At 45.3% G+C, this 12,468-nt stretch overlaps 1 protein-coding gene across 3 annotated transcripts in view; it reads right to left on the bottom strand.

Moving 5' to 3' along the window:
* Positions 1 to 12,256, bottom strand: part of LOC310636462 (alpha-2-macroglobulin-like) — a 103,717-nt gene extending 91,461 nt beyond the window's left edge. Inside the window, exon 1 of one of the 3 annotated variants that reach the window (XM_083356320.1) lies at positions 12,211 to 12,256. The gene's annotated coding sequence lies outside the window, so the exon portion shown is untranslated. The remainder of the gene's footprint in view (positions 1 to 12,210) is intronic. The other 2 variants (XM_083356318.1, XM_083356319.1) reach the window with 2 other exon arrangements.
* Positions 12,257 to 12,468: the final 212 nt, after the last annotated feature.

Here is a 12,468-nt window from a genome sequence, read left to right as displayed (position 1 = left end):
AAAGTTACAACGGCACTGGGAAAAGTGACCTATGACTGTTTTTCACACTTACGCTCTTTGCAGCCTCCCCATGATCACGTGATCAAAATTCAAATGCTTGGCCACTGGTTCACACTTATGACCCTTGCTGTGTCCCAAGGTCATATCATCACCTTTCGCGACCTTGCAAAGTCAATGGGGAAGCCAGATTTACTTAACAACAAGACTACTCTTATCAACTGCAGCAATTCACTTAACAACTGTGGCTAGAAATGTCGTAAAATGGGGCAAAACTCATGTAACAAATGTCTCACTTAACAATATATGTTCCTCTCTGCCCCCTCCCCAGCTGGGCCACCAAGCTGCAAAGGTTGGGGACCACTGTTGCATCCAGACTTGGCTAAGTGCCAGAGCATTTTAGAAGTTCCATGGTTGGATGTAGGTTGGTCACAGACAGATCTGGGTGTCTCAAACGTAGCAACTTGAAAATATGTGGATATCAGAGTCTCGGCATGCCAAGGATGAAACTTTGGCAGCTACGTGCCTCTGCGTTTCAACTTGCCTTTCAAGCAAGGTGTGGGGGGGAGTGTTAGTTTCAAGTGAGTTAGTTTTAGAAATGAAACTTCTACGATTCTGCTGAAGATCGGGAGAGCCTGAAACCTTTTCAAGGACACCAGAACAGGTGTCAATTTGAAGCTGATGGTTCCCATAACTAAGTGAACTTCTTTATATGGACTACATAAGATGTTGGGGGATTTGGCTGGGAAAATCATGGTTTAAGTCTACGAATTGGTGTTGGAACCTCAGAGTTACAGTAGCTTTGCTTCGACATAACCATGCGGAGGATTCAATAAACAGTAAGATTTTCAGAGACAGAATGAACCTGGAGTTTTATTTGGATTCTCGAGCTGGATGTTGACACCCTTGCTGAGTGGGGAATTCTGGGAGGTGAAGTCCACATCTTCAAGTCGCCAAGGTTGAGGAAACAGGAGATAGATAAAGGGCCTGTTCTGTAAGCTGCCCTGGGGAAACTATTTAAAAAAACACACACAAAACTGAGAGAACTGAAATCAGCACTGTGGGAGAAGCCATCTTTGGAGGCTCATTTGATCAACCAAATATCTAACAGTATGGAGAGTCTCAGTCATCCAGGATCATGGTTGTCCCAGAGGTGCTTTTTCAAGAGGCAACTAGACTTGCTTTGCAGAAAGAAAGTCCAAAAAGAAAAAGAAAGTCCAGTTGCTTCTTGAAAAAGCACCTTTTTGGACGATCAGCCAAGTTAAGTCCAGCAAACAAGAGAGTGTCCTTCCTCAAGGGCCTAGCAAGCTCTGTGGAGCCACGGAAGAAGGAGAGATGTTCTCCGATGACTGAGAAACAGAAGCCATTTGTCAGGTTCCCATAAATCCCTAACAGGACACTACCATTCTGGTGGGAGTGGGGGGGGGGAGAAACCTTTTCTATGATGGCATCCATTTTGCTTTGTTCCGTTTTTTCTTTGATGTATCTTCCTGGGAATTGGGAAGGAGGAGGGGTGAGCCTGGGTTTATCGGCTTTGTCTCATCCCCGGGAGAATCAAGGTCGCGGGGCCTGAGAACAACTTGTTATCGGGCCTTCTCGGCTCGGAGTTGTCACAACACCTTCACACCTCTGGATTGGCTCTCGATGGACTGGGTAGCTGGGAAGGGTTTTGAACCACGGGGTTAAACCTAACGTTTTTGTGTGGGAACTTTCGATCCTGCCTGTTTCCTCTTGCAATCACTTTGTCTCGATAAAAGGCCTTTTCAAAAGGCTGCTTTGATTCAAGAGCTCTGCTTTCTTGAGGGAATAGCTGAGGCAAGACATGACATCATTGGGCCTTCTTTGATTTGCACAGTTTGTTTGCTTTGGGACGATTCTTTTTCCTCATTCATTAGTCTGACTTAATTTACATAATTTACCTAGGGCTGGATATGAGTCTCTTCTAAGACTCTCTGTTGGCTTCCTTCTTTATCCTTAAGCAATAGTAACAAATATTTCCCTACGTTATGCAATTGGGCATAAGGGCTTTGCAGAAAGACACTGACCAAGTCATGCTGCACTTGGAGCTGTGACTTTGCATGAAGGTCAGGAGCTGGCTTCCTCTCTGTGTTGCATCCAACTTTTAAGTTTCTGTGGATTCCCAGAAATCCTCATACTCCATAATGATTATTGATAATGCTGGATCTTCAAGCCCTCTCATAGCAATAGCAATAGCATTTATACTTATATACTGCTTCACAGTGCTTTACAGCCTTCTCTAAGCGGTTTACAGAGACAACCCAACAATCTGGGTCCTCATTTTACCAACCTCGGAAGGATGGACAGGCTGAGTCAACCTTGAGCCAGTCGGGATCGAACTACTGGCAGTATTGCGAGTCCCTTGGACTGCAAGGCGATCAAACTGGTCAGTCCTAGAGGAGTTCAACGCTGACTGCTCTTTAGAAGGCCAGATCCTGAAGGTGAAACTCAAATATACTTTGACCACCTAATGAGAAGGAAGGACTCACTGGAGAAGAGCCTAATGCTGGGAAAGGTTGAGGGCAAGAGAAGAAGGGGATGACAGAGAATGAGGTGGCTGGATGGAGTCACTGAAGCAGTAGGCATGAGCCTAAATGGACTCCAGAAGATGGTAGAGGACAGGAAGGCCTGGAGGAACATTGTCCATGGGGTTGCGATGGGTCGGACACAACTTTGCAACTAACAACAACTGCATCCTAACCACTGCCCCACTACAGCAAGAAAAACAGCTAGTCCAAAGATGGAGACAAAAGTGCTCGAAGAAAGAGAGATGGCTGTTTAGGGGACACTATTGGCTCACCCCTGCCAACTTGTTTGGAATTTAATGGTTCTGATGTTCATCCAAGGAAATGGAAAAAAGAGAGAAAATTTGAACTGATGGGTACTGTCTTCTGTATAGTCCTTTTGGTTTGAAGACAGGCTGTTCTGCAGTTCATCTATGGCCACGGAGGTGATTCTGCAGAGTTTAGACAATGAGGGCTAAAGTCCATTATTACAATAACTGTGGGTGTTACTGTCAAGGATGAAACTTTGGCAGCTATGTGTCTCTGCGTTTCAATTTGCCTTTAGATGAATGTGGGGAGATATTACTTTCAAGTGGGTTAGATGGAGAAACGAAACCTCTACGATTCAGCTGAAGACTGTGAGAGCCTGAAGCCTTTTCAAGGACACCAGAACAGGTGTTTGATTTGAAGCAGACAGCTCCCATAACAAAGTGAGCTTGTTGATATGGACTATGTAAGACGTTGTGGGTTTGGCTGGGAAAATGATCGTTTAAGTCTAGGAATTGGGGTTGGAACCTCAGAGTTAGTTTTGTTTTGACATAATCATGCAGTGTCTTCAATAAGCAGTAAGATTTTCAGAAACAGAATGAACCTGGAGCTTTATTTAGATTCTCAAGCTGGATGTCGACAGTGACTCTGTGATGTCATTCGGAGTTTTCTATCATTGATTATCATGGAATCATAGGGCTAGAAAGAAGCTTGGAGGTCTGCTAGAAGAGAGGTCCCCAACCTGTGGGCTGGGAGGGGTTTGCAGAAATGGCCGGCGAGCATGCATCCACGCACACAAATCCTCACCTGTGTGAGCAGCAGGTGAGCACGCTCACACCTGCTCCATTTAACTGAGCAGCAGGCGCGTGCGGGTGCTGCTTGCACAAATGGAGCTGCACGCACACATGTGCACACACGCCTGCCAGCCGCTCGCACAAAACCAGCCCCTCTCCCCGTTGGTCTGCAAAGCTGGAAACATTGGGGAACTCTGTTCTAATCCAACCCCATACCCAAGGCAGGTGTCCTTATTCGATCCTAGATAAATGGATTGTCCAATCTTTTTTTTAAAAAAAAACCTCCAGCGATGGATCACTTGACAACACCAGGAGGAAGGCTATTCCATATTCCATTGTCCAAGTTCTCACTGTCAGGAGGTTTCTCCACAGATAAGGACGGTCTTTCTCTGACTGGCTTCCACCACCCATTGCTTCGTGTCGTGCCCTCAGTTTTTGGCCGCGCCCGTCTTCAAAGTCAGTGAAGGCTTCATAGTAAAGGGCTTGCCAGCAGGTCCTCTCAGCACCTGCCACTTCCAGCACCCTTGGCTGGATGTCACAGTTATCTTTGTAGCGCTTATGCGGTCAACCTTGAGGTATCTTCTCAAACTTCAGGCATAAGGCCTTCATCTGATGATGCATGTGTCCCATCCATCTCATCTGGGCTCTGATAATCAGGGACTCACTGCTGGTTACCTCCGCACGATCCTAGACCTCTAGGCTGGAGACACCGTCTTGCCAACAAATACCAAGGATGGAGCAGAGAACGTGCCTGTGAAATTTATCCAGTTGTTTGATGCGCCTTTGGTACAGAGTTGGGAACTCACATCCCTATAGGAGAGAAGGGATAGATAACTGGGGCTCTGTAAACTTTCACCTTTGTAGAGATACAGATGTTGTCTTGATTAGGCACTCCGGTGCTATGTAGCCACATGCATGTATCCAGCTGGCCTCGGTGATCCTGGTGTCTATGCCTTTGTCCAAGGACCCATCAGTTGAGGTGCCGCTTCCCAAGTATTTGAAACTGTTTGTCAGTTGGGTGTCATCAACAATAATTTTTTTTGGTTCTACGGACTTGGTGCTTGGCACGGGCTGGATCAGTCTTGTCTAGGCTGATAGTCAGGTTGAAGAGCATAGCAATGCCTGACAATTTGTTCAGCATCCAATTGTAAATTGCTGTCTTTGTGCGTCAGTCATGGTCACCAGCAAAGAGGGTTTATTGAATGACTTTAAGGAGACATGCAGAAGGCATGCACTTATGCATTCAAGTGGCAAAGGACAAAGAACAAGCTGTCTAACCAGTATCTGAAGTACAGTCTCTCCTTCAGACAGCAGGTAACAACATGCAAGTGACGAACAGATTGAAAGCTCAACTTTCAATCAAGGTTGACTCAGCCTTCCATCCTTCCGAGGTAGGTAAAATGAGGACCCAGATTGTTGGGGGCAATTAAGCTGACTTTGTAATAATGCCGCTTGGGGTGTGTGTGAAAACCCTAATAAGCAGGCATATACATAGAATGAAGGCTACTGCTAAGCTTGTAAGCCGCCCTGAGTCTTCGGAGAAGGGCGGGATATAAATGGAATTAAAATAAATAAATAAAATAAATAACTTCAATAAGTGCTGTTAGTGTTCATTCTTTCTGACACTGAAAGTGACACCTTGTCTCTATTCAGCAAAATACAGATGTCCCAGGATCTATACAGATTACAATATCTGACAAGAATAACAAGAGACCTTGTAGGTCAGGGGTGTCAAACTGCCGGCCCACGGGCCGGACACGTCACAACGAAACCACACCCACCCCATTGCCGGCAATGGAAAAAAGCTCCGATACGTCGCGCGACGTCACGAGTTTGACATGCCTGTTGTAGGTCATCTAGTCCAACCCCCTGCTCAAGCAGAAGATCCTGACCGACACCATTTCCGACAAGTGGCTATGCTGTCTCTTCTTGAAAGCCTCCAGCGATGAAGCACCCACAAGTTCTGAGGGCAAGTTGTTCCATTGGTTCTTTTCACTGTCAGAAAAATTCTCCCTTTATTTCTAGGTTGCATCTCTCCTTGATCATTTTCCATCCGTTATTCCTTGTCTGGCCTTTGGGTGCACGATAGACATGTCAAACACAAGGCCCGGGGGCCGGATCCGGCCTGCGAAGTGGTTTCATGCGGCCCGCGAAGCCATCCTGGAAACAGTGAGGGAACGGCCCCCACTGCCTTGGCCCTGGCCCAGAGACCCTCCTCCTGCCAGAGACCCTCAGATCTGTCCCACTCCTGCCCAGGCCCCCATAGGCACCCTTGATGCGAATGATGTAGAGCTGGCCACGCCCACCCAGTAGGCCATACGCACTCTACCCACGCCCACCCAGTAGGCCACGCCCACCCTGGCCACACCCACCCGGCCCCCTGAGGGCAACCGCAATGCTGATGCGGCCCTCACTGAAATTGAGTTTGACACCCCTGGTGTACGAGATGCATGAAAAAAAAAGAGCAAGACAGCCGCCATGATGCCACGGCACTTGACCTTGCTATTTGACATTTGCAAAATGTTGAAGAGAAAAAGAAGCGGAGAAAGTTGGGGATGCCATTATGGGGAAGGAAGTGAAAGATCATGAGAAGGCGCCCAAGGGCTCTGATAAGAGATCTTGAGAAATGTGTTTTATGTGCTTGGAAGTCCCAGGTCAGCTCACGACATCTGATAACTTCTGATTGATGGTTTTGTTCACTGTACTTCATATTTGCGCTCTATTGTTTTTTTCTTTCTTTGTCTTCAATCTGGGAGTATTATTTTCAGTGTGCTAAGACTGTAAGCTCTGCTCTACCCATTCTGGTCTGGTTCTCTGATTCGCCAGATCAAATGGACCCAACAGGTTCAAGGATCCTGGAAATATCTCTGTTTAGTCTGGACGTGTCTTCAGCAAAGAGCTGATGTGTTACAAAACTGATTTTTTTTTTGGCGCAGAAATCAAAGTCAATAGTGTAGAAAGGCTGATGGGTCAATTATTGCTTTTCCTGGATTGCGACACAGATGACGCTTCCTGTTCCTTCCCTGGCTATGGAAACCCCTTTGTGTTCTTGTCATTATTGTGCTCCAACTACTTTGTCAAAGAGGATTTATGCATTGTATAAGTCCTGTTTGTTTTCACAAGCTGTTCCTGCTCTGCTAATTGAAAAGCAAAAAGAATCTGTGAACAAAACCCAATTAGCGTTGGCTAACCTGAGCTGCAAATCATTTCGGCTGTCAACCAACAACATAGCCTGGTCTGCATACAAAGGTTGAGGTGCAAGGAGTCCTCAACTTAGGACCACAGTTGAGTCCCAAATTTTCATTGCTAGGTTAAGATGAGTTTTGCCCCATTCTACGACCATTGTCACACAAATTAATCAAATCATTGCAGTTAAGTTTGCAGTTAGTAACACGGTTTGCTAAGTGAATCTGGCTTCCCCATTGACTTTGCTTGTCATTAGTAACATGAGTGAATCTGTGAAACTTTGTTCGTCAGAAGGTCGCAAAGTGAGTACGTGGCCCAGCGGTGGGATTCAATTATGTGAGCAACCGGTTCTCTGTGTGGATGCCGCTTCCGGAAGTCCACTCTGGGCCTGGGCAACAAAAGATTTGCTACTGGTTCTGCTGAAGTGGTGCGAATAGGCTAAATCCCACCACTGACGTGACCGCAGGACATTGCAACTGTCCTAAATACATGCCAGTTGCCAAGTGTCCAAATTTTGAGTACGTGATCACGGGATGCTGCAATTTCATAAGTGTGAAAAAATGGTCAAAAGACACTTATTAATGCTGCTAACATTGGATGTTTTTGCATTGACAACAGATGGAAATGTAGCCATCTTTTCCCTTTCACTTTTTAGAGTTAGATGACGCTGGGAGGGGGGGGATGTGGATGAGAGTCCAGCTAGACATAACAACACTAAACGTAACGTGAGAATCAAGGTTATTGAGTCCAGAGCTAACAAAGAATTGGCGGGCTGGAGAGTTCGAGAGGAAGCCCGTGCTTCAAGCTAATTGGGGAATGTGATTTATGACTGTTAATTAGAGGAGGGAATTGTGCTTTGATACTATGTGCCCAGGGGAAGGGAATTCAGTTTTTGGCTTCGATTATGTAGTGCCCCTATTATGCTACTTGAAGATCCTTTAAGGTAAAAAATGCCTTGAAGTTCTTTTGAAGAGTTTCATCTGTCAGAACCATGACAACTCTTTTTTCAACGCCTTTGTAACTTCAAATGGTCACTAAATGAATGGGTGTAAGTTGAGGACTACCTTTAACACCTTTTGAGGTAAACCAGATCAGAAAAAAACCGCGACTCCACACGCTGGACAATACACTTGTTCTCCGCAGACAGCTGTGGAATGTCTATGGATGTCTCCATTTCTTTGTCCATTTCATAAACATACAAATTAGTTTTGTGCCCTCCCACCTGTTGTCAATTCTTAGCAACCACATAGAGCAGGGCTTTTCAACCTTGTCACCCATCGTACCACTTTTAGGATATGATAACATCCGAGTACCACCAGTCGCCTAGCAAGGTGTCAAAAAGTTGATGACCAAAAAAAAAGAAAAAGGAAAAAGTGATGAAGTACAGGTAGTCCTCGACTTTCAACAGTTAGCTTAGTGACTGTTTGAAGTTACAATGGCACTGAAAAAAGTGCCCCCCCAAGCCACAGCCGAGGAAGACACCTGCCTGCCTGGTGGCCCTCTTCCCCCTGTCCGAGGTTTTCATTGTTGTGAGCATTTCTGTTGAAGATTGGCAGCTGGGGTGGGGTGGGGTGGAGTTTGGTTTTTATTTCCCCCCACCATCTTCTGGGTGGTTGCAGCAGGTTTTGGTCAACTTCACATGACCCTGGGACGCTGTGACCATCATAAATATGAATCAGTTGCCAAGCATCTGAATGTAAATCAAAGACCCTGGAGATGCTGCAACATTCCAGCTGATCGGCACTTCTTCTGGGCTCAGCAGAAGCGCCGGGATCAGTGCCGAGCTCCAGCTGGAGCCTGGCGCTGATCCTGGCGCTTCCGCTGAGCCCTGACAGCCCTGCAGCTCCAGCCGTCTCTCACTCAGGCTTGTGCGGTGCAGCCACCAGTTCAGCTCATTCCCCTCCCCCGCTACTTTTCTGGATGGTCGCGTACCACCTGCCAGGTGCCAATGTCCCACAGGTGGTACCCGTACCACTGGTTGAAAAGCTCTGACATAGAGGATATGGATTATATAGCCTATAACATATTTTTCAGGCAGTAAGTCCAAATTTCATGTTTGCCCTTTTAAATAATTTATCAGATCACAAGCCAAGGTATTTCGGTGTTTAGGAAGCTGGTCTGTTCCACTAGGCTCCTCACGGTTAATTCGTTTTGCCTTAATGCCTCTTTTTAAATCAGATTCCTGATCCCATGATCCCGGTCCATCACAACCATCCTAAATACGTGCCAGTTGCCAAGCGTCCAAATTTTGATCACGTAAACACGGGGATGCCGCAACAGTCGTTAGGTGTGAAAAATTACAAGCCACTTTTTTCAATGGCATCGAACAGTCGCTCAACAAATCACTGTTTAAGGTAAATATACCTACATCCACTGTTGATGTGTCCTTTCTAATTTGCGATAGAATCTTCCTTAACTTTAATTTTGTGCCACTTGTTGGTGTTAGAAAGCGTCACTTCACAGAAAGAGTAATGAAAGCTTGGAACCAACTTCCAGCAGAGGTAGTGGGTCAACTATCAACAACTGAATTTAAACATGCTTGGGCTAAACATCCATCATCCAACCAAAAAAAAAGTTTTTTTTTTTTAAAAAGCAGACTCGATGGACCACTAGGTCTTTTTCTGCTGCCACTTTTAAATATTTCTACTGTTTGTGCCTCCAAGCTTTCCACTTTACCCTCATACCACCACAGAGGAAAAAAAACATTGACCTTGACCAGTGGTGGCGAACCTATGGCACGCGTGCCAGAGGCGGGCACTCAGAGCCATCTCTGTGGGCACGCGCACCTTGCTCTTTGGCTAGGTTTTTGCAGGAAAAAGCGATTTCTCAAGCCACTTCCTGGCAAAAATGGAGCCAAAGTGCACCTCGCTCTTATTGAGAGCAATCCTGTGAAAAAAAAAAGGATGCCAAAGGACAGCACAGTTAGTTCTGAAAATGAAATCCTTAAAAGTGTGGAATTCTCTGCCAAATAATTTTAAGTCAAATTAAGCACTTGGGATTGCTTTCCTTACTTTGTTTGGATCATCTTATGCTTGTGAGCAGCTGTTTTCTGATTTTGAATTATAGCAAATCTGACACCAGAAAGAGACTAACCCATGACCTGAGTGCTACACGTGTTGCTCTCAAACTTACAAAATATGAGCCAAGGTTAGACAAATTATCAGCATGCATACAACAACAAAAAATCACATTAATTGTTCAAAAGCATGCCAACTGCAAACTTTTACCTTTCAATAAAAAGTTCTTTATATCACTGAAAGCTTTGTTATTGTGTTTTTCTTTCAGGACAAAAGATGTTAATGTAGGAGTTGGTGTTTTTTTTTCTAAACTAAAGCTTCAGTTATTCAGGTTAAGTTGCCGTGTTGGCACTTTGCAATAAATAAGTGGGTTTTGGGTTGCAGATTGGGCACTCAGTCTCTAAAAGGTTCGCCATCACTGACCTTGACAATCAAGCATAAATGTTTGTTATCTTCAGATCAGTTCCCATCACTTAGCTGAAATTCAGTTGGCAAGCCGTTGGGTCAGTTTTATGAAAGCCTACTCCAGGTTCATTGTGCCATTGTTTGCACTGTGGCATGAGTCCAGAATTGAGCTAATTTAATCTGGCATGGGTTTGAGTAACCATAAACCAACATGGCTAAACAGAACCTCTGAACTTATGAAAGAAATTAACTCATAAGTAAACATGATAAGAGAGATGCCTGTCCAAAACCATGAGGCAACCATTTTATATAGGTATACACACACACACACACACACACACATATATATATACACACACACATATAAGGTAAAGGTAAACTTTCCCCCGCACATGCGTGCTAGTCGTTTCCAACTCTAGGGGCCAGTGCTCATCTCTGTTTCAAAGCCAAACAGCCAGTGCTTGTCCGAGGACGTCTCCGTGGTCATGTGGCCGGCATGACTAGACGCCAAAGGCGCACGGAACACTGTTACCTTCCCACTGTAGTGGTCCCTATTTTTCTACTTGCATTTTTACGTGCTTTTGAACTGCTAGGTTGGCAGAAGCTGGGACGATTAACAGGCACTCACTCTGTTACACCGCAGTCAGGATTCAACCCACCAAACTGCCGACCTTCTGATCGACAAGCTCAGCCTCCTAACCCACTGAGCCACCGCGTCCCTATATATATGTGTGTTTGTGTGTATGTGTATGTATATGTATATATGTATATGTATGTATTTATGTATTTATATAGAGAAGCAGTAAGAATACAAACTAAATTCAAACAAAAAAATTGAAAGAGAAATAACAGAAAAAGGCAAAGTACAATAAGAATAGAAAAAGTAGAAAAAGGCAAGATACAAAGATTTAAAGCTCCCACTATTATTCACAGCAGTTATACGAACAAATACATATTAATCTCTTTCTAAAGTTACGTGACTCTTCTTTCTACAATTTATCCTGCCTAATCGTCAAAACCATAAATCACAATTTTTTTTCATTTTTACACAAAACCTCCATAAAGGGTTTCCAGTCCCCAATAAATGTAGATAAAAGAAATTAATCGATTTCATCAAGAAAAAATCATCCATTATTTCTCCACAGTGGGTGGAACAGCTTTGCCTTCAGAAATCGTGTGCTCTCTGTCACTGGAGGTTTTTTAAAGAAGAGACGAGACAGCTACCTGGACTCACTGGAGAAGAGCCTAATGCTGGGAAAGATCAAGGGCAATAGAACAAGGGGACGACAGAGAATGAGGTGGCCGGATGGAGTCACTGAAGCAGTTGGCGTGAGCATAGATGGACTCCAGAAGATGGTACAGGACAGGAAGGCCTGGAGGAACATTGTCCATAGGGTCGCGATGGGTCGGACACGACTTCGCAACTAACAACAACAGACAGCTACCTGTCTGAAATGGTATAGTTTCACCTGCTTAAGAGGAGGGGGGGGAGAAGCTGGACTAGAAGACCTCCAAAATCCATTCCAGCTCTATTCTATTCTGATTCACTGGGCATAAATCCCACAGCAGTAACCATCTTTTTAAAACTTGGTCTTAACTTTTGTACTTTTTGGTTTTTAATTACCCTGTAAACCGCCCTGAGTCCTCCGGGAAAGGGCGGTATATAAATGTAATAAAATAAATAAATAAATAAATATGTTGGAATAATCTTCCACGGCTTCCCCCCCCCTATTTATCCATCAATGTTCAAAGGAAAAGTCCTGGCTTCGGAGGCAACCAGAATTCTGGGCCATTTCACTGCGCTTTCTGCCCGCACCCCCCCCTCCCCCCACTTTATTATTTTTTTTTTTACTGATTTCTTCTTCCTTTCCCCCCAAATGCCATTGCAGCATCCCTTGTTTGCTTCACTTCCATCCACTACTCATTATTCAGTTAGGAGTTTTGCTCCTGGCCACCATGCACTTTTGCACGGAAAGACCCTTTTCCGGCAAAATTCCTGCATTCAGCGCCTGAGCTATTTACCGCAAGGGAAGCCGCCTCCCGTACAGCTCGCGCGGCTCGGTTTCCTGCGGATTCAAACCACCGAGCAGATGGATTCCTAGAGGGGATAGAATCGGGAAAAGAAGCGGAAGAGCCTCCGCACGACGTGCGCTGCCCCTCGTTGACCTCCCTCTCCCTCTTGCGGGAAACGGGGGTTCCTCTTTCCTCGCTTCTGCCTTAGACGGCGGCCCCTCCCTCTTCCTCTTTCCCGGAGCAGGAGCAGGGGAAAGAGAAATCGGG

This window comes from Vipera ursinii, assembly GCF_947247035.1.
Source record: "Vipera ursinii genome assembly, chromosome: 2".
Lineage (NCBI taxonomy): Eukaryota > Metazoa > Chordata > Lepidosauria > Squamata > Viperidae > Vipera > Vipera ursinii.
This window is presented reverse-complemented; position numbering and strand designations above follow the sequence as displayed.